The sequence below is a fragment of the Cupressus sempervirens genome, chromosome 4 (assembly GCF_028749045.1).
Source record: "Cupressus sempervirens isolate cs-2001-9-10 chromosome 4, ASM2874904v1, whole genome shotgun sequence".
Taxonomy (NCBI): domain Eukaryota; kingdom Viridiplantae; phylum Streptophyta; class Pinopsida; order Cupressales; family Cupressaceae; genus Cupressus; species Cupressus sempervirens.
In genome coordinates, this window is record NC_143121.1 from 909,958,599 (window position 1) to 909,981,871 (window position 23,273).

The following is a 23,273-nucleotide window of genomic DNA, read 5'->3' on the forward strand; positions in this document are numbered from 1 at the left end:
AAAGGCAAAGTGGAAAAAACTTTTGGCCATTACTCTCTACTGATGCACATGTTCTTGTTTAAGGGGGCAACATTTTACAATAATGAGATGGAATTGAACAGAGAGGAAAATGGGGAAACACTACTAGTCCAATTGTGGAGCGCAGATATGACTTGGGATGCAAATAATGCCAGTTTTGTTAGATTTGATAGATATTTTGCTTCTAAATTAAGATGTCTCATATTGAATGACAATCCCAGAATGAGTCTCATCAGGCCTATGGATAGCCCCCATTATTTGAAAGTCTCACATAATTGGGGAGATGTTATTCCTTACCCTGTTTCTACTATTTTCAGAATCTATGGTTTTAAAGGGAGTCCTCATGTCTTGCCTTACCAAGTACCTCTAAAGGTAGGAATGGCAGAAGTTTTGTGGCAACTAGGAGGAGTAGAAGAAATATTTTTGTCAAAAAGGTAACTAGGGTCAATTTTTCCTACCTGCATAGTGGCCCATTAGTTCATAATTACAAAAGGGGGTTGGCTCTTTCTGTATAAATTTTTGGATCAGTATATAATGGCTGCCTCCCATCCCCATTTTTGTGATTCTAAGGGATTTTTCAATTAGACTTTGAGGCATAGAATTAAGCTAGGACTGGTCAAACATGATTCATATTATCTAGAGGACATCATAAGAAATGAATTCTCATTACAGGAGCAAGAAACTAAAAAAGAAAAATGGAGAGTTTACTCTTGGGTCCTAGAATTCATTCATTGTTTTGATTAGAATTATAGTCCTTTAGATAGTGCTAATACAAAGGCTAACAGAATGAATAAACTCATGAGTAACTTCCCTACAATAATGGAAGTCATAAATGAGAAGAAACAATTGTTACTTGATTCTCATCCTGATAAGGCTAGAGACTTCATGAGGAGGTTGGTTTTCACTCCTAATATAGGAGCTGGTCAAATAATTGTACCAAAGAAGCCTGGTTACACTGTAATTTAAAAAAACAAAAGGGCTCTTGTAGATAAGGGCAAACAAATAATGGGATCCACCAATACAACCCTAGAGGAGAGACCTGATGAGCCTAGTCCCAAGAAGCAGAAGGTAATAAGAGAAGAGAGGCCTCAAGTCGAGGAATGTTCACCCACTCAATCTCCTTTGAGAATTGGAGAAGAACAACTCACAGGTGAGCAAGTTGAGAAGATGGGATCATAGGGAGGTGTTTTTATTACTCAAACAGAATTGGATGAAGGTAACCCTCCAGAGCCTCCTCTACCGAGTCTAGACCTATCAATAGCTAATTATAGAGGAAGGGAATTGGACCCTATATTAGAATAGGCAAGTCATCAATTTTTTGCTAATGACAGTTTTGTGAAATCTAGGGCTTTTCAGCAGTTTGCTTGGAGAGCAAACATGAATATGTTTGAGGAAAAGTGCAAAAAATTGAAAATAGAGAATTCAGAAATGGATGAAGCCTCCATCCAAGAATAAATAAAGGAACAAATGATGCAAGAGTTCTAAAATATTACCCCTAAAGAGGGAAGGCAAATGGTAAAGACTTCTAACATATTATTGTTTCCTAATTGGGATATTGCAGATGCATTAATTTTCAATTCTATTTCAAATAGATTGGAGTTGCAAAACCAAAATAAAAAGGATTTTCAAGGCACCACATTTATTGAAGATCAAGCTGCATTGATTAGTTGGTCATTGAAGAGAGGATCTAGAACCACATCATCGCAACCAAATGAGTCTAGATTAATGGGGAATATACTTGTGAGAAGGGTTGGTGACACCTCCCATGTACAGGCAGCATACTGGAATGTGGATTCTTCCAAATTTATTTTGGCCACTGCTAAGAAGGAGGAACAAACCATGTTTGAATTGCAAAGCAAGTATGAGACAGTGGTGGATGCTTATGATAAAGAGGTAAAAAAGAGAATTGAGCTTGAGAAAAAATTATTAGGAAAATCCATCAGGCCTAGAATAACATACCCTTGCCCCCCAATTGAACCTTTCAAATCTACCCCTCTCATAGAATTGCCAGATACACCCCAAAGGCCATAGTACGACACTGCTGAGGATTTTGAAGAAGAAAAGAGTAAATTATGGGCCTTACATGTGGAGCTTGAATCTAAATATGAAGATAAACTAAGAAAAGCTCTCACATATCTGGGGGACAAAGTTGAATGGCCATTTGATCAATTGGCCAAGGTGATTAATATCTAGGAGGAGTTAAAAGCAAATGATGAGGCTCTAAAGCCTATTGTGAATAAATGGGTAAGAAGGGAGAAAGCAATAACATTTTTTTGTTTCTCTATTATAGATGATTCTTTTGATCAAATTGAAAAAACATTTGATATTGTTTCTGATATTGCTGATTTTGACAATAAAAGAATTCATTTACAAAAAGTAATAATAGGCTACTTAAACAAGTACAAGAGCCAAAAATTCAGTTTGTTTCCTTGTGCCCTCGACAAAAGAAATAACTTGAAAAGCAAAGAGGAATGGGCAAAAGAACTTGATGATTTATTTTGTCTAAAGATGAATCAAGTCTTAAATGAAACAGGGCATGCATGGTGGGCTACCACAACAGAAGAAATGGTGAAGGCCCAAATATTCTTTGATTTTTTAAAACAAGAATTTTTTGCCATTAATAATGAAGCTAAATATGTGTTGAAAAGACAGAAGGATATTTTGCAGTTCAATTGGCCAGATGACACATTATTTGACAAGTGAATGGCAAACATCACTCCTGGTGAACAGTTTGATGAAGATGAAAATGACAGTGATGAGGTACAAAGTGAGGAGATCCAAATCATTGACCCCATCACCACTCAGACCCAACTGGAAGAAAAAGACAAGGATAATATGTTACCTTCAACTGCAGACCCGAGACCATAGGATACCAATACAACTAAAAAAGGGGAAAAGGCAGAAGTTATTCCCACAACAGGATAAAGATGGTGAAAGCCCACAGGTGGAGGTTGACATGCCATCATTAGAACAAATTTCATCATTGGTTGATTTGGCTGTTGCATACAAGGAAGGATCAGAATAGCAGCCAACTCAGCGACATTAGAGTATGTGACAGAGACTGACCCACCAAAAAGAATGTTTTGATTTGAACGTCTTATGTTACCAACATTTTTGTCATTTTGTGACAGGTGTATGTAAATTGTTTCTTGTAAAAGACACCTGTCACTTTCTTTTAGCTTGAAGCTTGTTGCATCTCACACTATTTAAGTGAGATTCCAAGGCTAGAGAAGGGTTTGAATTCTATTTTTCTAAGTGATATGCTTAGTCTGTCTTTGGTCCAATGTTTTTGAAAGCAAGTTTGTGATGTATTTTCTCTATCGTTTCTCTAAGAATACATGAATACATAATGATATGTGTTTCTTTCTAAAGGTCATTCTGAGTCTATTGTAAATTGTATACAATTTTCAAGGAAAATGAATACAAATTTTGAACTATCCCCATATCAGTTCTTTCTGAACTCTGTCTCCTTTTGATTACTTGGTTATCTTGATGTTGTATAGGTAAAGGCCTATTGTCATGTCCCTTTTCAAATAATTAAAAATAATAATTTTTGCCAAGGCAGGCAGGCCCAAGAAGGTGAAGTTTCATAAAAAGGGGGTTAATCTTTGGAAACCATTGGACTAATAAATGAAAATTATTATTAAAATATGTTTTATTAACCCCTCTTGGATGTTATTTAGGGTTATGCCCTCTTTTAAGGGGTTTGGAGGCATTTTGGGCTCATTCCAGAACTTGATTTTTGCTCATTTCTTTGTTGTTCTTCAGAGGCTACCAAACCTATGGAGAAGGAGACCCAAGAACGGGAGTTTGCAAGTTTTTAGGAAGGCTAAGGATATTATTTTGAAGCCATTCCATGTGCATGCTCATGCATAGTTTTCCTTTGTGCTGAACAGTGCAGATTTGTGGGATTTCGGGTGTGTTTTTTGTAAGAGTTTGGTGTTTCCGGTTGAGTATTTCATATCAGTTTTGGTTGCTGCAGTATTTGAGACTTTTAGATGTTAAAATGGAGCTGAATATATGTATTTTTTCATGATTATACTTCTGTGATAGATTATTAGTATTTTTGTGGTGTTTTCGGGCTACTCTGTGTTGTTTTCGGGAGCCCGATGAGCATTGTTTTTATCCTCCGTTTGGGAGCTGTTGTGTAAATTTTATATAGATCTAGAAATTTCATTTTGTAGGCTTTTATGCTACTAAAATTTCTTTAAAAATTTCCACTTTCAGATTTACTAATAATATGTGAAGCTGTGAAGTTTTTGGCACAATTTCTGGTATACCCGATTTGGGGTTTATTGAGAAATTGGTGGATCTTTGAAAAATTGGTTGTTTGATCTTAAAGATCTGATTAGAGGCTTGAAATATCATATAAAATCAGAGGAAGGGACATTTCACCTGCGTAATTGAATGCAATCCAGTTAGGTTGTATATATGTTTATCACTTCTATTAATTCAATGGATTAAGTAAAAGCTTTGGTGAATGTGATAAGGTTGCTATAGTAGTGGAAAGGGTTTTGAATGATAAATTTGGATAAGAATTTCTGATAAAAAAAATTTTAAGGCAACAAATTAGATATAAGAATTTGCTATAGACTCTGAACCCCAATGGATTAGGCATTGATCAAATTCGATCTAGCTAAAAGAGGGATATATCACAAATGGTTGTCAAAAATGCAGAATTAAATCAATTTTACTTTTGTTTCCTGTAGATCTTAAAATTTGGCCAGCACTTGTTTGCATGGAATACTTTAGCTTCAATTAGCCACTTTTTCTAAGAGCACTTGCAGATCTATAGAAGAATTTTTGGCCATATCAGTTATATGGGATGTGTTTATCAAGTTATCAAGAATTGTGTATGTATTTGAGGATTTGAGATGAGAATCAGAATGAAACTAGAAATAATCCTCATATAGTTTTTCCAGTCTTGAATCATCCCTGGATATACCCACCCTAGTTTTGCAGAGCCAGAAGAGTAGAAAACCACCTTTGGTTTTGTTGAAGTTGGACCCAAATGCTTTGCCCATGCAATTGTTAACAAGAATTGGCTAGTCTTTAGATTGTATGAGTACTATCATCTTGGTATTAAGCATTTTGTTGCTGAGTAGTTTTAGTTCATTTTAAAACACCAACAGTTTGATTCAAATTTTCTTGCATAGCTATTTAAGGTCCTTATTCTTGAACGGTCCTCCATTATCAATAACAATAGAGGAAGGGATATTGTAAGAATTTGGCTTAAGCCATAATTCACCCAAAACCAAGGAACTCAAACACAAGCACAACAGTAGACCATAGAGAGAGTATGATCAGAATGATGATATATTTATTCAATATGCCAAATATGGCATATCAAGAGCACACTAGGAGTGCATGTATATAAAGGCCTCAAGACAACTTCAAGAATTCATAGAAGTCAGCATCATGATAAGTCATACAACCAAGCACATGTCCACCAGATATGGATTATCCTCCATTAAGCATAGAATTAAGTGTGATGATGTGAGGATAAGCCTACAATGGTGTAGCATGCAAATCAGTGGTGTAGACAACATGTGCTAAATTAGGAGTGCGGATAACTATGTTTATCTACATGACAATTCAGTGAATGATGCAAACTCTAGAGTTGTAGACACCATGTGCTAAATTAGGGTTTCATATTTCTATGAGAGTACAAAAACTCCTAAGTGTCTCACCTAAATAAATAATAAAATAATGCATTAACTTAAGTAAACTTAAGTAAGTGTAAATAGTAAATACCTGTTTACACCGACACCCCCCCTTAAGTGCAACTTAGGGGAATGCCCTTAAGCTTATGAAAACTAGGATGCAATGCAGGATGGGTCTTGGCTGCTAGGCCATGTTAGGTACCCATGTACATAATGATATGCAATCTCTCATAAAGTGGAGAAAGAGGGAAAACCTCATGGGAAAAACCCTCCCCCAAAAAAAGAGATAAAATGATGTATGGATGGATGGAGTAATCAAGACCCCCCCCCATTATGACATACATCCAGTATATACATAAGAGAATGATGAGAAGAGGAAGAGAGACAGGATAGGCTCCCCCCCCCAAAAAAAGAATAATGTATGCCAGTGACTACTCCGATGAAGAAGCTGATCCAAGACTACAGAATGGTGTTCCTCTCCTTAGGAAGAAACAAGACCAAGGGTACAAATGAGACACATGCGCTATGCATGGAAAGAATCCCATGGATAAGTGATGTCTCTAAAACCTACTCAACTGGTTGAACAACCTATCTCAAAGAACTGTCTATCTCTACAACTGATGAAGAACCCTACTCCAACTACTGATCATAAGTATCCATAATCACTTCAACCTATGATGATTGATCATGTAGAGAATGAAAAAGAGATTCAGATGGAGCCCTCATGACAGCTAAAGAAGGTGTTGCTGCATCAAGAAGAAGAGGCAGATCATCAATACTATCCCCAAAATTTGACACTAAAGTTGGACCTGGAAGATTAGATGTACCCTGTTGTGTTGGACCTATCGTTATGGCTATGTATGCATGTGGACTGAATTGATGTAGTGACCTCTCACTGCAACTATCGATAGAACTCCATGTGTTTGAAATTGTTGAAGCCCTATCACTGGTGTCACTATCAGTTTCCACAAGATATGTTGTGTGGAGAGGAGTAGAGGAAAAGTTGGGTGAACTTTCCTCAAAGTACACATCCTTCTCCACAAAAATCTAATGTGTCTTAGGTTCCAATAGTTTGTATGCCTTCACACAATCTTCATAACCAATGAAAGTACAAGGCTAAGGTGATTGTGCCTTGCATCCCCTGGAAGATATCTTTGCCCATGTAGGACAACCAAAGACTCTAAAGTGTGTCACAATAGGTTTTCTTCCACACCATGCCTCAAAAGGAGTCTTGCCATCTAAGGCTAGATGAGGAGACCTATTAAGAATGTGAGTGGCACTACTAATTGCTTCAACTTCTAATGATGGATCTAGAAACTTGGCTTATATCATGCAACTTGTCATAGACTTAAGAGTTCAAATCCTCAAAGCTACAACATTTTTCTTATGTGGACTAAATGCTGGTGGAGTCTGAAGATCAATTCCCTCAAGCCTGCAAAAGTCTTTTAGTCTTCTATTCACATACATGCTTCCATTGTCCATTCTTAGAACTTTGATGGCTTTCCTAGATTTTTGTTCTACATGAGTCTTGAAGGCTAGAAACTTGTCCAACACTTTGTTCTTATTATGAAGAAAATAAACCCAAGTGTACTATGAAAAGTCATCAATGAAGGTAAGTATGTAGCGACCCTGGTTGAATGTAAAAGGACCTGCTAATACCATGTGAACTATCTATAGAATAGTTGGTGCTCTTGAAGACTTCTCTTTCTATAACTTCCCCTTTGGATGCATATCTGTAGATGCTCAAAAATGGTTCGCATCTACGACCTCATCACTTCTTCATACTAATTTGTCCCATTTTCTCATTCTACTAACTTTGATCTTTTGGCCAGATTGACCATATTTTGTCATTTGTATCCCCTTTCACATCAATTTCATATCAACTCAGAATCATATCAAATCAACTCGAAATCATATCAAATCAACTTGGAATCACCCCAAATCAACTTGAAATCACTCGAAATCAGTCCTAATCAACCCAAAACATATCAAACATCCCAAATCAATCATCATTTATCTACTCCTAGGCATTGTTGTGGCTTTCAGTGTCTTGGAAACCTATCAACTTATCAATCTTATCAATCTGACCTTAGTACTGTCATGGCTCTCAGTGCTAGGTCAAAATATCATTCATGTCATTCAATCTTTGACATTGTTGAGGCTTTCAATGTCAGATCATGGCATCATCAATAATATTGACAATGTTCGTCAGTGTTATTATGATTGAACCTTATCAATCAATTTCAATCCTGTAGCATTTACAATGTCGGTTAAATATTACATATCAATTTATTCATGTCATGTGTCCTTGGCATGTTATCAATTTCAATCTATCAATTAATCTGATCATGGCTTTGATCCACTAGTCATCATCTTATTCCATATCCATCATCATTACATTTTCATCAAAGGATACGGTCGCATTCATTTAATCAATTTGGCCAATCATCTACTAATTTTCTCTATAGGATTAAATAACCCATAATTTAATTCTATTATTCTCACTAATTATTCTTCCTTATTATCATCCTCAATTAATTAATTTTATTAATTAATTTATTCATTATCTGCAAACCATGGAAATTTACAATTTCTTAAGTTCCATTTTCCATCATTAATTCCATTTTCTACTAATTCTTATTTTGTGGAATAAAAGGATTTTTAATTCAAATATTCCATAAAATATTTCATCATCATGACACTTGGATATGATACCTCGTGGATTCTCCTTTGACACTTGGCTGAGATTTTTCAAAATCAAATATTCTTATCTCTTATGCATGTTCCTATTTGGCTTATTCGTCATAGATTCTTGGCTTTAAGTGGGTTGAGGAATCTTATGACGTGTCATAGATTCTCTTCCAAATTTGACTCTCATGTGTCATAGAATCTTACTTTTGGCATATTCTGTCATATGCGTCATAGGAATTATTATTACCTCTTACACATGTCCTTATTTTTCTTATTCGTCATAGATTCTTGGCTTTAAGTGGGTTGAGGAATCTTATGACGCGTCATAGATTCTCTTTCACATTTAGCCAAGTTTGACTTGCATGTGTCATAGAATCTCACAATTGGCATATTTTGTCATATGTGTCATGGATTCTCAAAGGAATCTCTTGCTACATCGCATATCTATGGGTGACAAATCCAATGCTCTCATCCTCCATGTCAATTATAAATTGGACACTCTTCCTCTCATTTTTCATCCTGGAGTCTCTTGAATCCTAGAATGCTGAAGTCTTGAGTCTCTACTTCTTTGCATGTTGCATCCTTGCTATCACATAAAATCACACTTCAAGTATTCTCATGCCATTATCTACATCATAGACTTTGCTTCAATTTTGTGTGCACTATAGGCAACTTTGGAGCTACAATCATTTGGAGAAGAAAGAAGAACATGGGAGCTACAAACGAAAAAGGGGGTTTCTATTACTTTCTCTATTAGTTTGGCTTTCATGGTAGACTAGTGGGTGCTAATACATGTTGATTGAGTTTGTGATTTGTTCATAGTGTGTTATTCTTTTAGCCCATTTTTATGGTCCTACATTTGGTGAACCCGACGTGAACATGCATATCTAACTTGGGTTTTCTTGTTTTGTGCTTGTAGGTGCAAGGAAGGAGCTCACTTGGAAGGGTATAATGACTATCTGTTCTTCCTTTTCACACCTAGATCTATACTATTGGAGCACACCTAGGTTCATAGTAAGCACATGCACCAATCAAAATCTGTATTTCAAGCTCCTATCACTCTCTACGACATAGATTAGGTGATTTTGTGTTACTAATGGTCTATTTGCAGCATGTGGCAATCGTGGGATGAAGACATGATCATAAACTACTAATGCTTTGTTTGCAGGACGTTGTCAAAGACTTTGTGTGTCTTTCAAAACTATGTGTGTGGATTTCCTAGATTAGATAACATTTCGTTTGGTGCTTAAAAAGAACCTTTTTCTTTTCTGCCTGGCGTGTCTACGGTGTTAGATCCCTAGGAGTTGCATTGGACGTATCCTCTCCCCTCGCCATTTGTGGATCTTGGATGTAAGAGAAATCCATGTAACTTCTATAGGAGGCCTGCCTTGGACCAAGATACTCGATATTGGGTATGCCAGGGGACGACCTTAGAGCGATAACGGGCCAAAGCTAGGTCAACGTTCCAACCGCTATATAAAACTCGATTATAGTGAAAGTTGTGTCAGCGGTATTGCTGCGTGATAGCTCTCCTCTAATACCCTTGTGGTGCATCAAACCCCAGTTCTCGGGGCTGGGAGACCTTCTGCGGAAGTTTATCATTCACTTGCTAAACGGAATGCCCTTACTAAAAATCATGTTTTAGTGGCCAAAATCCTTTCTATCCGCTAGCTCAAGGGGTCACCCATGCCCGTGAAGACATCCTACATTCTTGTGGTCCTTAGTAGAGGCAACAGTCCCTTGGGAAGTCATGCCCCTTGGCAAGCGGATCTTGGTAGCCCCGAGAAGTGAGTGCACTGTAAGGGGGAGCCTGTGGTGCCAAGATCCTAGGTTGTCCGCTCTGGATAAGCACGGTTGAACTTCGGTTCAAGTAGAAATTCAGTGGATACAGTCCTAAAGCCTAGGTTGTTGTGTGTTTGTTAACTTTTACAACAACTATTCTTGTCTTAATGTGTCTTGTGTGTGTGTAAAACATAATCAAGATAAAAGCCAAACTTTTAAATTTACACCTTGGATATCATTTGAACTTGTCAAAACATCACACATTGCCAAAACATTTCAACCTTTATCAAAATTTGCAAACATTGATTCAACACACTCGAACCTTGGAAAACATGGTGACTTGTGCTCTTAAATGTGCTTTGCAAAATGTAGATCTCACACTTGCATAGATTTCACTTGCATTCACCCTAGTAAAGGCTTCATTCTTACATCATATAGACTTCATATTGCACCTTTTAGTCCTCATTTAGTATCTATTACTTTTCATATTGCATCCATTTAGGTTCAATTTTACTTTCCTTAGTTTTTTGCATTCTCATCTCAGAATCAGCACTTTGCATTCACCACCTTGCATCTTTACATACCTATTCATCATCTTGACCACTTTATCCATCATTCTGGTCCTAATCATCATTTTGAGCATCCAAACTATCCCTAACACTATCGTCTACCATTTACCTCTCTGTGACATCCTGCTTAGCATCACCATCATTTTGAGTCCTCAAAATGTCATTTTGAACCTCCAAAACCATTGAATTTAGTCAAAAATCTAGAAAAAGTATAAGTCTTAGAGTATCTCCTAGTGTTGACGGATAATGGATCTTGACTAGTCCTTTTATCTTTTCTTATCATTTTCTTGGGTCAAAATCTGTCTATGGCTTGATAAATTTGACCTTGTCATCTTTTATCAATTTGATCTTTTCATCTTCTATCAGTTTTTGGTCAAGATCCAAAGTCCTTTATCACAAGGTTAAACTCCTAGACAAAATACTTTTGGAAAGGTTTTACCTAAGTTCAAAAAATTTCATATACCCTTGTCATAGCATAATCATATCCCTAGCATCCCCAAACATTATTTTGACCTACCCTAGTGGTACATCCCCTTCATATTACATTGATCAAATCCGTTAGCATCATTTTCACTACCAAACCCTATCAAATTGTCCATCAACCAAATTGCCTTCTTGAGCATTTACCCTCATTTTGCATGTCCTAAACATCATTGTGAACCCTAGAACATCATCCTTTTCATGATATACCTTGCATACATCAACCTTTAGCATCCTTAACAAGTCCAAAACATAACCTTAATTGTCATTTTTCATACCTTAGAGTCATTTTCATCCCCTCTAGTCAAACTTCAAAACATCACCTTGCATTTTGCATTTGCATAATATCCCTAGGACATTTTCACTTTGCACATCAAAACCATAATTCATTTAGAATTTCCTCACATTGCATAACATTCCTAAACACTTAAAAATCCAAAAAAACACTCATATCTTGCATACCCACCACTCTTTGCACTCGTAGGTATCATGCCAGCACTTACTAGGAGACAAGCAGCTCAGAGACCCAAGGAACTCTATCAACCTTTGTTTGTTGAGCCACAAGCACAACCAAAACCTCATCCAAGACAAAGAAAGAGCAAGAAAATCCAACAAACCTTTGACGAAGACCAAATCGAGGCATCACAACTATTACTAGCAGACACCTTGAACATGTATCTGCAAGATCCTCAAGCTATGGCACAACAAACCTTGAACAATACATCTACCATGAGATTTCCTCCAAACACTTCCCCCACACATGGGATGGTTCAATGGAGTCCTGACTTTGAACCTATATTTGTGCCAATGCTACCAGGAGGAGGAAGTGTACCAACCTCACCTGAAGATGAACAATCACATGCATTTGAATTCAGCCAACCTAACACATCAAACATACAACAAGGTATTGTACACCTAAGTGATGACTCTGACACTGATTATGGCATCACTAATGAAGAAATGGCTAGGGCATGTCAAGACAAAAGTTTTTGCAAGAACTTCAAACATTTGGAAGCTCAAGAAATTGTCAAATTTAACCCAAACATGGAAGGTCCTAGGTCCAAAAATCAAACCAACACAACAATTGAAAACATCCAACCCATGATAAATTTGGACTTAGACAAGGGAAACCAACCTTTGGAGTTTTCAAACACAATAATGGCACCTGTAAGGTCCCATCAAGAACCAACAATTGAAATCCTCCAAAGTACACTTGAACACATCAATGTTAACCCCTTGTTTGATGAAATACCGCCGATCCCTAAACACCCCAAAAGGACATTAAGACTTGATTTTAGTCACATGATGCAACAACAAGATGCACCTAAAGGGACCCATGCTCTAGGGATGCCAGACATACCTCCTTTGGAGGAAAATCAACAAAGTACACCTTTGCTCCTAACTTTACCAAGTGCTATGACATCAAACACTATGGAGCCTCTCATAAATACATGTGAAACATCAAGTGCAACCATCCCTATGGAAACACAAAGGAAAAGTCTTATTGATATTACACCCATTCCCACTAGAAATGTATCTTATAGTCAAGTCAATATGATGTCGTAAGCAGGAACATCTAAAACACAAAGGTACCAAAACAACAATACAAACATGACGTTTAATTCTCAAGGACTTAGTCAACCCCCACAACAACAAAAACCTACAATGGTACAAGGACTCAACACTTCCAAGGCACAACCAAGTCTACATCCGCTTGACACACATCCCACTTATCAAAAACAACATCAAACACAACAACAACAACCACAAATGGGGAAAACATCCAACATTCCTAACACACAATCCCATGTGGACCCACTTGACTTACACACAATTTATCAAAACAATTCCAACAACAACAGATGATGTTTGCTAAACAACAAGAGCAACTCAAGCAACAGTTGGAATACCAAAGACACCTTGAGCAACAAATTGCATACCAGTGACATTTTTTACAACAACAACATGTGCCACAACAACCTCAACAAATGCCTCTACAACAACAAGCACACACATGGTCTCACATACAACCAACAAAGGTATCCCAACAACAACCACAACACATGACACAACAACAACGCACGATACAACAATCACAACAAATGCCACATAAAATACCACAACAAGTTCCCCAACAATAGGGACCTTTCTGTCTTCGAGGTGCCAACATACCTCCACCACCTAGCGACACTTCATCAGACTCATCAGACATAGAAATGTCAAAACCAAGTAGACATAGTTCTCGCCATAGCAAACGGTCTACTCATAGACACAAAAGACTTATCATGCAAAACCCCAATGAATAACTATTACAATAATTCAAACAGCTTTCCAAACAAGTCGAGGCATTGGGAGTCCAAAAGAAACAAGCTCTATATACGGAAAGGGACCTACGTCCTAACCCATTCGATAAAAGTCTATATATGTCTCTATTCCCAAAACACTTTGAAGCTCCAAGGTTTGAAAAATACCGAGGAAAAGGAAACCCTATTGACCACATTTGAGAATTTTGTGCTTCATGTATTGAACTTAGTGATGAGCCCACTTACCTTATGAGATTGTTCCCTCGTTCTTTAGGTGGGCCCGCACTTGAATGGTACTCCAAACTTCCTGGTAATATCAAATCTTGGTCAGAACTAGCAAACAATTTTATCTCCCACTTTGCCTTTAACATTACAAATGAGGTGACACTTTCTAATTTGTGCTCAACTAAACAGAAGACAGGAGAATCATTCATCACATTCTTACTGCGTTGGAGAAGCTTAGTTAGTTAATGCTCACTAGACATTCCTAAAGAACAACAAGTAAACTTGTGCATTGAAAACTTAGTCCCGAACTTAATGTATGAACTCAAAATCAAGAGTCCAAGCACCATTTCTAAACTAATGAGAAAAGGGGCTAGTATTGAAGATGCTCTTATCTGTAAGGGAGTCCTCAAGATAAACAAAGAAAACACAAACACCAACTTGTCTAATGACAAGGCAAAATTTTTCTCCAAAAACAAGAATGTGACTAATGATGGTATTGTGGATGCTCACACATTTAGCACAGCACAACCTCAATTGACTTTGAAAGGTGTAAACCCTACAAATTCACAAACCTCTAATCAAACATCAGCTCCACAACAGAAAACTGAGACTCCCACGCAAGATAAACCTCAAAGACATCCTAGAACCAAAGACAGGAAATTCACACCATTGGGGATACCACTTGAGACTGCATTACAATAGTTATTGAGTAATAACTTCCTGCAATTACCCCCAATCAAAGATGAACCATTGACTAAAGCTGATTGGTGGGATGACAAAAAGTATTGTGATTACCATCGCACCAAAGGACACAAATCTTCATTATGCTTCCAACTGAAACATGCAATACAAGACCTTATTGATGATGGTGTCATCACAGTTGATCCATCACTGTTAGCATCCAACTCTGATCACACTATTTTCAAAGATCCTTTGGGTAATCATGACAAAGAGAAACCCTCAATTTCAAACTCAAACTCGCAAGGTAATGTGAATTACACACGTACCGGCTATGACTACACCATCAATTGCTTTAATGAGCATGACTTTCACATATCCACATTCATATTAAAAGCTAAAAACCCTCGTTGTGCTATCACTACATGCCATAGCAAAATTACCCTACCTGGAGCCCTAGTTAGACCTACTGCTTCTACTAGACCTATACCCCCGTCTAAACCTACTGCTCCTACTTCAGCTGATTATAGCCTTGTTGAACAACCTGACAAAACCCCTGCACAAATATCCATTTTGGACCTACTGTGTACATCTCCCCAACATTAGAAGATCTTAGATCAAGCCCTTAAAGAGTCAATAGTCCCAGATAACATTGATGTTGCCCAGTTCCAAGCCATGGTTGGGAACCTATCTGCATCACAACATATCACTTTTTTACCCTGAGATATTCCTAAGGATAAACCTAACCATAATGATCCCCTTTATCTCGAAGTCTTCATCCATAATGCCAAAGTCAAACGTGTCTTAATAGATGGAGGAGCAGGACTGAACATTTGTACTCTTAAGGTTGTCAACAATTTGGGTTATTCTGAGGATGATGTGGATCCATCTCGAAGAATCACAATAAAAGCTTATGATGATGGTGAACGCTTCTCTAGGGGCATCATCACATTACCTGTCAGAGTTGGTCCAGCTACTGAAGACACATTGTTCCATGTCCTAGACATCAAAATGAACTGCAACACGATACTAGGACGCCCTTGGCTTCATGCTATAAAAGCAGTCCCTTCTACATATCATCAATGTTTGAAGTTTTCCTATAATAACACAGAGGTTACCATCCCTGGTGATCCAGATCCTTTCCAGTTTTGTGTTAATCTAAGAGATGCTACTGCATTCCAAATCCCAACAAACAATGAAGCACAACCCACAAATTCCTCTAAGTATGTGGATGTTGATATACTGCTCAGTAAAGCCAAGGAAAAGATGAAGATTGAAGACAATGGGTGTGGAGAGTACTTTATGTCTCAAGTCTCTCACATTAGGGAGTCACCACTTTCTCCCATCAGTACAAGGAATGATACTTCTATCAATGAGAATACATCCATATGTATTAAGAAAGCAAAAGTAGAATGAGAACCCACTTTGATATCTCCTAGCAAGTATGGACTTGGGTTTACCATCATGCAGAAACAAGGCTATGATGGCTATAGTGGTCTTGGATCTCAGAAACAAGGAATCATTGAACCTATCACTACAGAAGGACAACCTCCTAGTTTGGGGCTTCGATTTAAACCATTACGAATAGGTCCTCCTAGTACCACAGTACCTACATGTAAGACTATGGATGTTTCAAACGATGAAAAAGCATCTGAGGATATCCCACTTGAAACCAACAATCCCCTAGCCTCTGAGCATAACCCCAATGACCCAGTTGAATCAGCTACCCATATATCTACCTTCAACCAAAGCCCATTCAACACTGATGATGACATCTCCTCAAGTTATCCTGAACCTTTGGATTGGGACCAATGTGGACCACCAATTTTTGATCAATTCGACGAGGATGACACTCTCATAATAGAATTTGAAGGCATTATGATTGAAAATCATAAAGAAGCAATTTCTCCTAAAGAGAACACATTGGCATACTTTGGGGAGCCTACTCCATCTTCTAGTTACATGAAGCAAAAAGAGAAAAAGATAGCAAGCATAGGTCTCTTGGTGAAAACTGAAAGGCACCATTAGACCATAAAAAATCAAAAGCTAAGAAGCTCCCAAGGATACAAAATGAAAAATATGATGCCATGAATATCAGTATTCCAGTGTTCAACATGCCACAAATTCTTTTGGAGCTCTCTCAATCAGCATTCATGCGGAAGGTCATTGGTCTCAACCCTCCCAACTCTCCCTTATATCCCTTTATTTATCCCCAAATCCAACTACCTACTTTGTCCAATAACCAAAATCAATCCTTTATCCAACAAGCCTTTGCATGTGTCATCATCAGTGACATCCCACATGATACATCTATTGACCCAATTATCCTCAAATGCCTTGATTCGCGAGAGACACACATTGTCTTACATACGGTACGTGATGGTATCTCTCGAGACCTTTCTAGTGGTTTGATTTTAGCTACAGACTCGGAACAAATCCTATGTAGTTATGGTCAGTCATGGATTCAGAGCTCATCAGCTAGCAGCATCAACAACAGATATCTTCTCAGCATTTGTCAGTGACATTCTTGATTCCATCTAAAAGTCCTAAAAAATATCAAAAAAAATTGCAAAAAGTCCTGAAAAAATACCAAAAAAATAGCAAAAAGTCATGAAAAAAGAAAAAAAAAAGTTTAAAAAGTCATGAAAAAAAAAAAATGGATGCCTTGATGAAAACCTGGTAAACAAGCGTCTTGGCACGAAAATTTGAGTCAAGAGAAAAATTCCGTCCAAAAGTGAAAACCTGGCAAACAGGCGCTTTGGGCAAGTACCATGGTGAAAACCTGGCAAATAGGTGCCATGTGTAATTAGTTATTGCTCCTCCATCTATCGGGATTCCATCTGGTCTTTTCCCCCTCTATCATTCCTTGATCATACCCTTCATATTGTAAGACATCCTTGGTTCCTTATCATGGCTCACAAACTGGTTAATGTCCTTCGTTACCTTGCTTAAGTATCACCTATCTACACACACACTCTGCCATTGGCCTCTGTACATAATTTGCATCTTGTCTGGGGGCATATTACCTACATGGTGCGTAAGTTTGAATTTGAACTAGGGGCATACCCCTAAGTGCTTTTTATCCATTGAATCTATCGCATAACGGATTGGAGCTAACACTTCTCTATGCTTATACGATCTTGAAAAAATCCTTAAAAATCATAAAATGTCCTGAAAAAATCCCTAAAAATCATAAAATGTCATGAAAAAAATCACTAAAAATCATAAAATGTCCTGAAAAAAATCACTAAAAATCTCATAATGTCTTGAAAAAATCACTAAAAACCATAAAATGTCCTGAAAAAATCCCTAAAAATCATAAAATGTCCTGAGAAAATCACTAAAAATCACATAGTGTCCTGAAACAATCCTTAAAAATTCAAATACAATCCTGAAAAAAGCACTAAAAATCATAAAATGTCCTAAAAAAAAACCCTAAAAATCATAAAATGTCTTGAAGAAACTAGTCATGCAAAAACATCAAATATCCTTAAAAATCGTAAAAATCACAAAACCCAGCAAAAATTTGCAATAAACCTTGTACATATTCACTGTGGATAACCATCCCTTTTGCATTCACACTTGCACTTTGCAGACTGAAAATCAAAGCACTACACTTTCAAGACGATCACACTATTTGAGCAATAGGAACCAACAATCAATCCAACATGTCACTACAAACTTATCAACTGAATCCACAAACAGTGTTATCACATTATCAACTTGTCAAACACCATCTAAACACCTAAAACACTAAAAAGCAAGTAATAATGAATAAGGATAGCTGTTGGCTCACGCTGTTTAGTGAGTGATTTATTTTTTGCTTTGTTTTTCTTTGATCATGTTCCTATGCCACTCGATGATATAAAACTAATCTATGAGGGTGGCCGAGATGGTTCATGGTCATCTTTTTCTATTTTTGTCTGTTACAATGTACCTTTGAGAGTCTGGGGCATGTGCGTATGCCTTAGGAAGGACAAGGTCATTCTCTATTTGCATTGTGCTTGTTTATGCAAAAGGCTTGCATTTGCGCTCTGGCCCTTTATGCCATGATGTGTTGCATTCCATTTGCCATATCAAAATAAAGCTCCATTTGACATATAGTGCACTTTCTAGAAGCAAAAGTCTTTCCATCATACTAACATCTCCTCATCTCATCTTTCTTCGTCATCTCATTCTCCATCACCATGATCATGTCTTCTGATTCACCAAATCATCTTCATCTTGCATTCATGCATTCTTGCATCATCCTACACTATCAATCAACTTTATATGGCTTTCCACCTGGTTCAACCTTAGTCTAACATTTGTCTCATCATATTTGACCAAATACGACCATTTTTCATGATTTCCTTCATGCTCTGACATCTTTTCATCATTTTGGCTCTGATTTTCATTCCGTCAATTACTATGGTTTTGTCTTCTTGTTGTCGATAAATTGACTTATCATATGTTTATCTTAGTCAATTTCTCGAGGGGGCACCCATATATATCATCCCTACTGGGGCATGTTGTGGCTTTCTCATCAGTTATTCTTTGATACAACGCTCTAAATCACATTGTATCAAAGAGGGGAAAAATGTAGACGCTCAAAAATGGTTTGCATCTAAGACCTCATCACTTCTTCATACTAATTTGTCCCATTTTCTCATTCTACTAACTTTGATCTTTTGGCCAGATTGACCATATTTTGTCATTTGTATCCCCTTTCACATCAATTTCATATCAACTCAGAATCAGATCAAATCAACTCGGAATCATATCAAATCAACTTGGAATCACCCCAAATCAACTTGAAATCACTAAAAATCAGTCCTAATCAACCCAAAACATATCAAACATCCCAAATCAATCATCATTTATCTACTCCTAGGCATTGTTGTGGCTTTCAGTGTCTTGGAAACCTATCAATCTTATCAATCTTATCAATCTGACCTTAGTACTGTCATGGCTCTCAGTGCTAGGTCAAAATATCATTCATGTCATTCAATCTTTGACATTGTTGAGGCTTTCAATTTTAGATCATGGCATCATCAACCATTTTAATAATATTGACAATGTTCATCAGTGTTATTATGATCGAACCTTATCAATCAATTTCAATCATGTAGCATTTACAATGTTGGTTAAATATTACATATCAATTTATTCATGTCATGTGTCCTTGGCATGTTATCAATTTCGATCTATCAATTAATCTAATCATGGCTTTGATCCACTAGTCATCATCTTATTCCATATCCATCATCGTTACATTTTCATCAAAGGATACGGTCGCATTCATTTAATCAATTTGGCCAATCATCTACTAATTTTCTCTATAGGATTAAATAACCCATAATTTAATTCTATTATTCTCACTAATTATTCTTCCTTATTATCATCCTCAATTAATTAATTTTATTAATTAATTGATTCATTATCTGCAAACCATGGAAATTTACAATTTCTTAAGTTCCATTTTCCATCATTAATTCCATTTTCTACTAATTCTTATTTTGTGGAATAAAAGGATTTTTAATTCAAATATTCCATAAAATATTTCATCATCATGACACTTGGATATGATACCTCGTGCATTCTCCTTTGACACTTGGCTGAGATTTGTCATAATCAAATATTCTTATCTCTTATGCATGTCCCTATTTGGCTTATTCGTCATAGATTCTTGGCTTTAAGTGGGTTGAGGAATCTTATGACGCGTCATAGATTCTCTTCCAAATTTGACTCTCATGTGTCATAGAATCTTACCTTTGGCATATTCTGTCATATGTGTCATAGGAATTATTATTACCTCTTACAAATGTCCTTATTTTGCTTATTCATCATAGATTCTTGGCTTTAAGTGGGTTGAGGAATCTTATGATGCGTCATAGATTCTCTTTCACATTTACCCAAGTTTGACTTGCATGTGTCATAGAATCTCACAATTGGCATATTTTGTCATATGTGTCATGAATTCTCAAAGGAATCTCTTGCCACATCGCATATCTATGGGTGACAAATCCAATGCTCTCATCCTCCATGTCAATTATAAATTGGACACTCTTCCTCTCATTTTTCATCCTGGAGTCTCTTGAATCCTAGAATGCTGAAGTCTTGAGTCTCTACTTCTTTGCATGTTACATCCTTGCTATCACATAAAATCACACTTCAAGTATTCTCATGCCATTATCTACATCATAGACTTTGCTTCAATTTTGTGTGCACTATAGGCAACTTTGGAGCTACAATCATTTGGAGAAGAAAGAAGAACATGGGAGCTACAAATGAAAAAGGGGGTTTCTATTGCTTTCTTTATTAGTTTGGCTTTCATGGTAGACTAGTGGGTGCTAATACATGTTGATTGAGTTTTTGATTTGCTCATAGTGTGTTATGCTTTTAGCCCATTTTTCTGTTCCTACAATATCCACTTAATCTGTTGAACATTCACCATGGGAAAAGTTGATATGAGGTAGACCTTTGACCATCCTATTTATGCAAAGTTGCTAAAGGTAGCAGAAGTCAAGATGACCATACCGCTCATGCCATAATTGCATGTTTGAATTTGATTGAGATAACAAGGCCTTTGAAGGAGACTTGGGTAGAAAATGGGAGAAAGAGTACAACCTTTTGTTATGACTCACTTTCCCCACTACAACCAATGAGTCATCTTTTAGACTGTGCGCTTGTAATGAGTCTAGAAGGAACTCAACTTTATGTCCATCTTTGAGGTGAGTTATTTGGTAGATTGATAGGAGATTTGAACTTAGGTTTGGAAGATAGAGAACGTCTTGAAACTCTCCATTTTCCATTCTTATGTTTCCTTTCCCTTCAACTTCCATTTTTGTATCATCTCCCACAAAGATGTGTGATACCTTTGATTGCTTCAATGAAGAAAAATCTTCCTTTGAAGAACCCATGTGATAAGAGGCACTTGAGTCAAATATCCATTCCTTTGAAGAAATTGAATTTTCCATGAGTGCTTGCCCTTTGCCCTTTGAATTTGAAGAAGACCCTTTATCCTTATAAGCATTAGGAAATGGAACATTATGTTTCTTCGTGATGTTGGTCAACTCATCAATCTTTTTAAGATAACACTCATGTTCTTTATGACCCAATTTTTTGCAATAGGCATATTTTTTCTTCTCCTTATTGTTGTCCCCCTTCTTGTTGGAATTTGAGGAAGAATTTCCTTGTTAATTGGATTGTGGTGTTGTCTTTTCTACATCCTCTGATTTTTTTCTTCCACTTCTTCTTACCCTTTCCTTTATTTGAAGACTATTCAACTGAATTTTGAGAACCCTCATTGTTGGCCGCCAATGCTTTAGACTTAGGTGATTTGAGAATCCCCATTGACTTCAACTTCTTTTCTTTAGTATCCAGCAGATTAGCATATTCATCAAAAGTGACTTTCTTATAGGTAGACCCTAAGGTAGTCTTTGAGGTGTTAAAAGAAGATACAAATGTGGAATACTTCGAGGGCAGCTTGTTAAGTATGAGATAAATTAATCTATCAGCTTTGATAGAACTCCCACAATTAGTAAGCTTTGTCCTTAGTTCATTCACCTTGATAATGTAATCTTGTATTGAATCAAATAACTTAGGATCTAAGAAGACAAGTTTATCTTCAATTTTGAAAACATCCTCTTCAAACACTTTTCCATATAGGCTTTTAAGGGTATCCCAAGCTTCCTTGGATGTAGAAGACTTCTTAATTTGATACATGATCTTATCATCAACCCCCAAACATATATCACCTAGGGCTTTTCTATCCATTGCTACCTAATATGAAATATCACTTGTTGATACATTATCACCTGCTAGTTTAGGAAGAGTACCATCTACATATTGAGAAACTGCAATATGCATTAAGTGATACCACATTTTGATGGACCATGTAGCATAGTTATGTGGAGTTAATTTTGGAAACTTAAAATTTCTCATAATGCAGAAAATGAAAGAAAATTGCATAAAAGAGAGAACACAACACCAAGAACACCCCCCCTTTCACTAAATCAAGAATCTCGCCCCCCCAAAATAGATGCTTTGGGTACTTTATCAGTAGTGAAATTACAATGGATCACTTGCCAATTTTTGCCTTCGTGGACTTTTGATTTTTCTTATTACAACCTCTTAATGAATTACAAATCTAGAACTTTACAATGTGCTACAAATCTTGAAGCAATACAAAGCAAAGAAAGGCCCTACTTCTAGAAGTGACACTTTGGTCCACACAACCCTACAATTTGACTATATATATGGAAAGTAGATGAAAAATAACGCACTTTCAAAAAAAATAGAAACTATTTTTGACTCCATGTGTGCCCATATGGAGCATTTGAAGTCGCAAATTGTAGGATTATGCAAGTAGAGTCACCAAAAAATACAAATTTTGACAAATCCATACACCAAAACTAGAAAATGCTGCACCACTAAAAAATTTTAAAAATTCAACCCAATTTCAAAAAAAATTGCACCTAATTTGGAGTCTAGATGACTAAGATATGGCCTCCCAAAGTCAGACTACAAAATCAAAAATCAATCTGGAGAGAGGTTGCATCAGCAAAAGATGGGGTTAAATTTGACGGTGATAAGGCCATTCTAGTAGTTCTAATTTGGCCAGTAATGATGGTCAAACAACTATCAAATTTAGGCCAATAAAATGATGACATCAACGTACCTTCTGTTAGAATTCTTTTAGAATAACTGAGGGGGGGGGTGAATCAATTATTCAAGGTCCAATAATGTTCAATACAAATTTTTTAATAAAATAGGGGTGAATCATAAGTACTAGCCTTTTTACTTTCTTGTCAAATCCTTAATGGCATATACTTGAAATTATCATGCATTAAACAATCATGAAAAGTAAACATGCATCACAC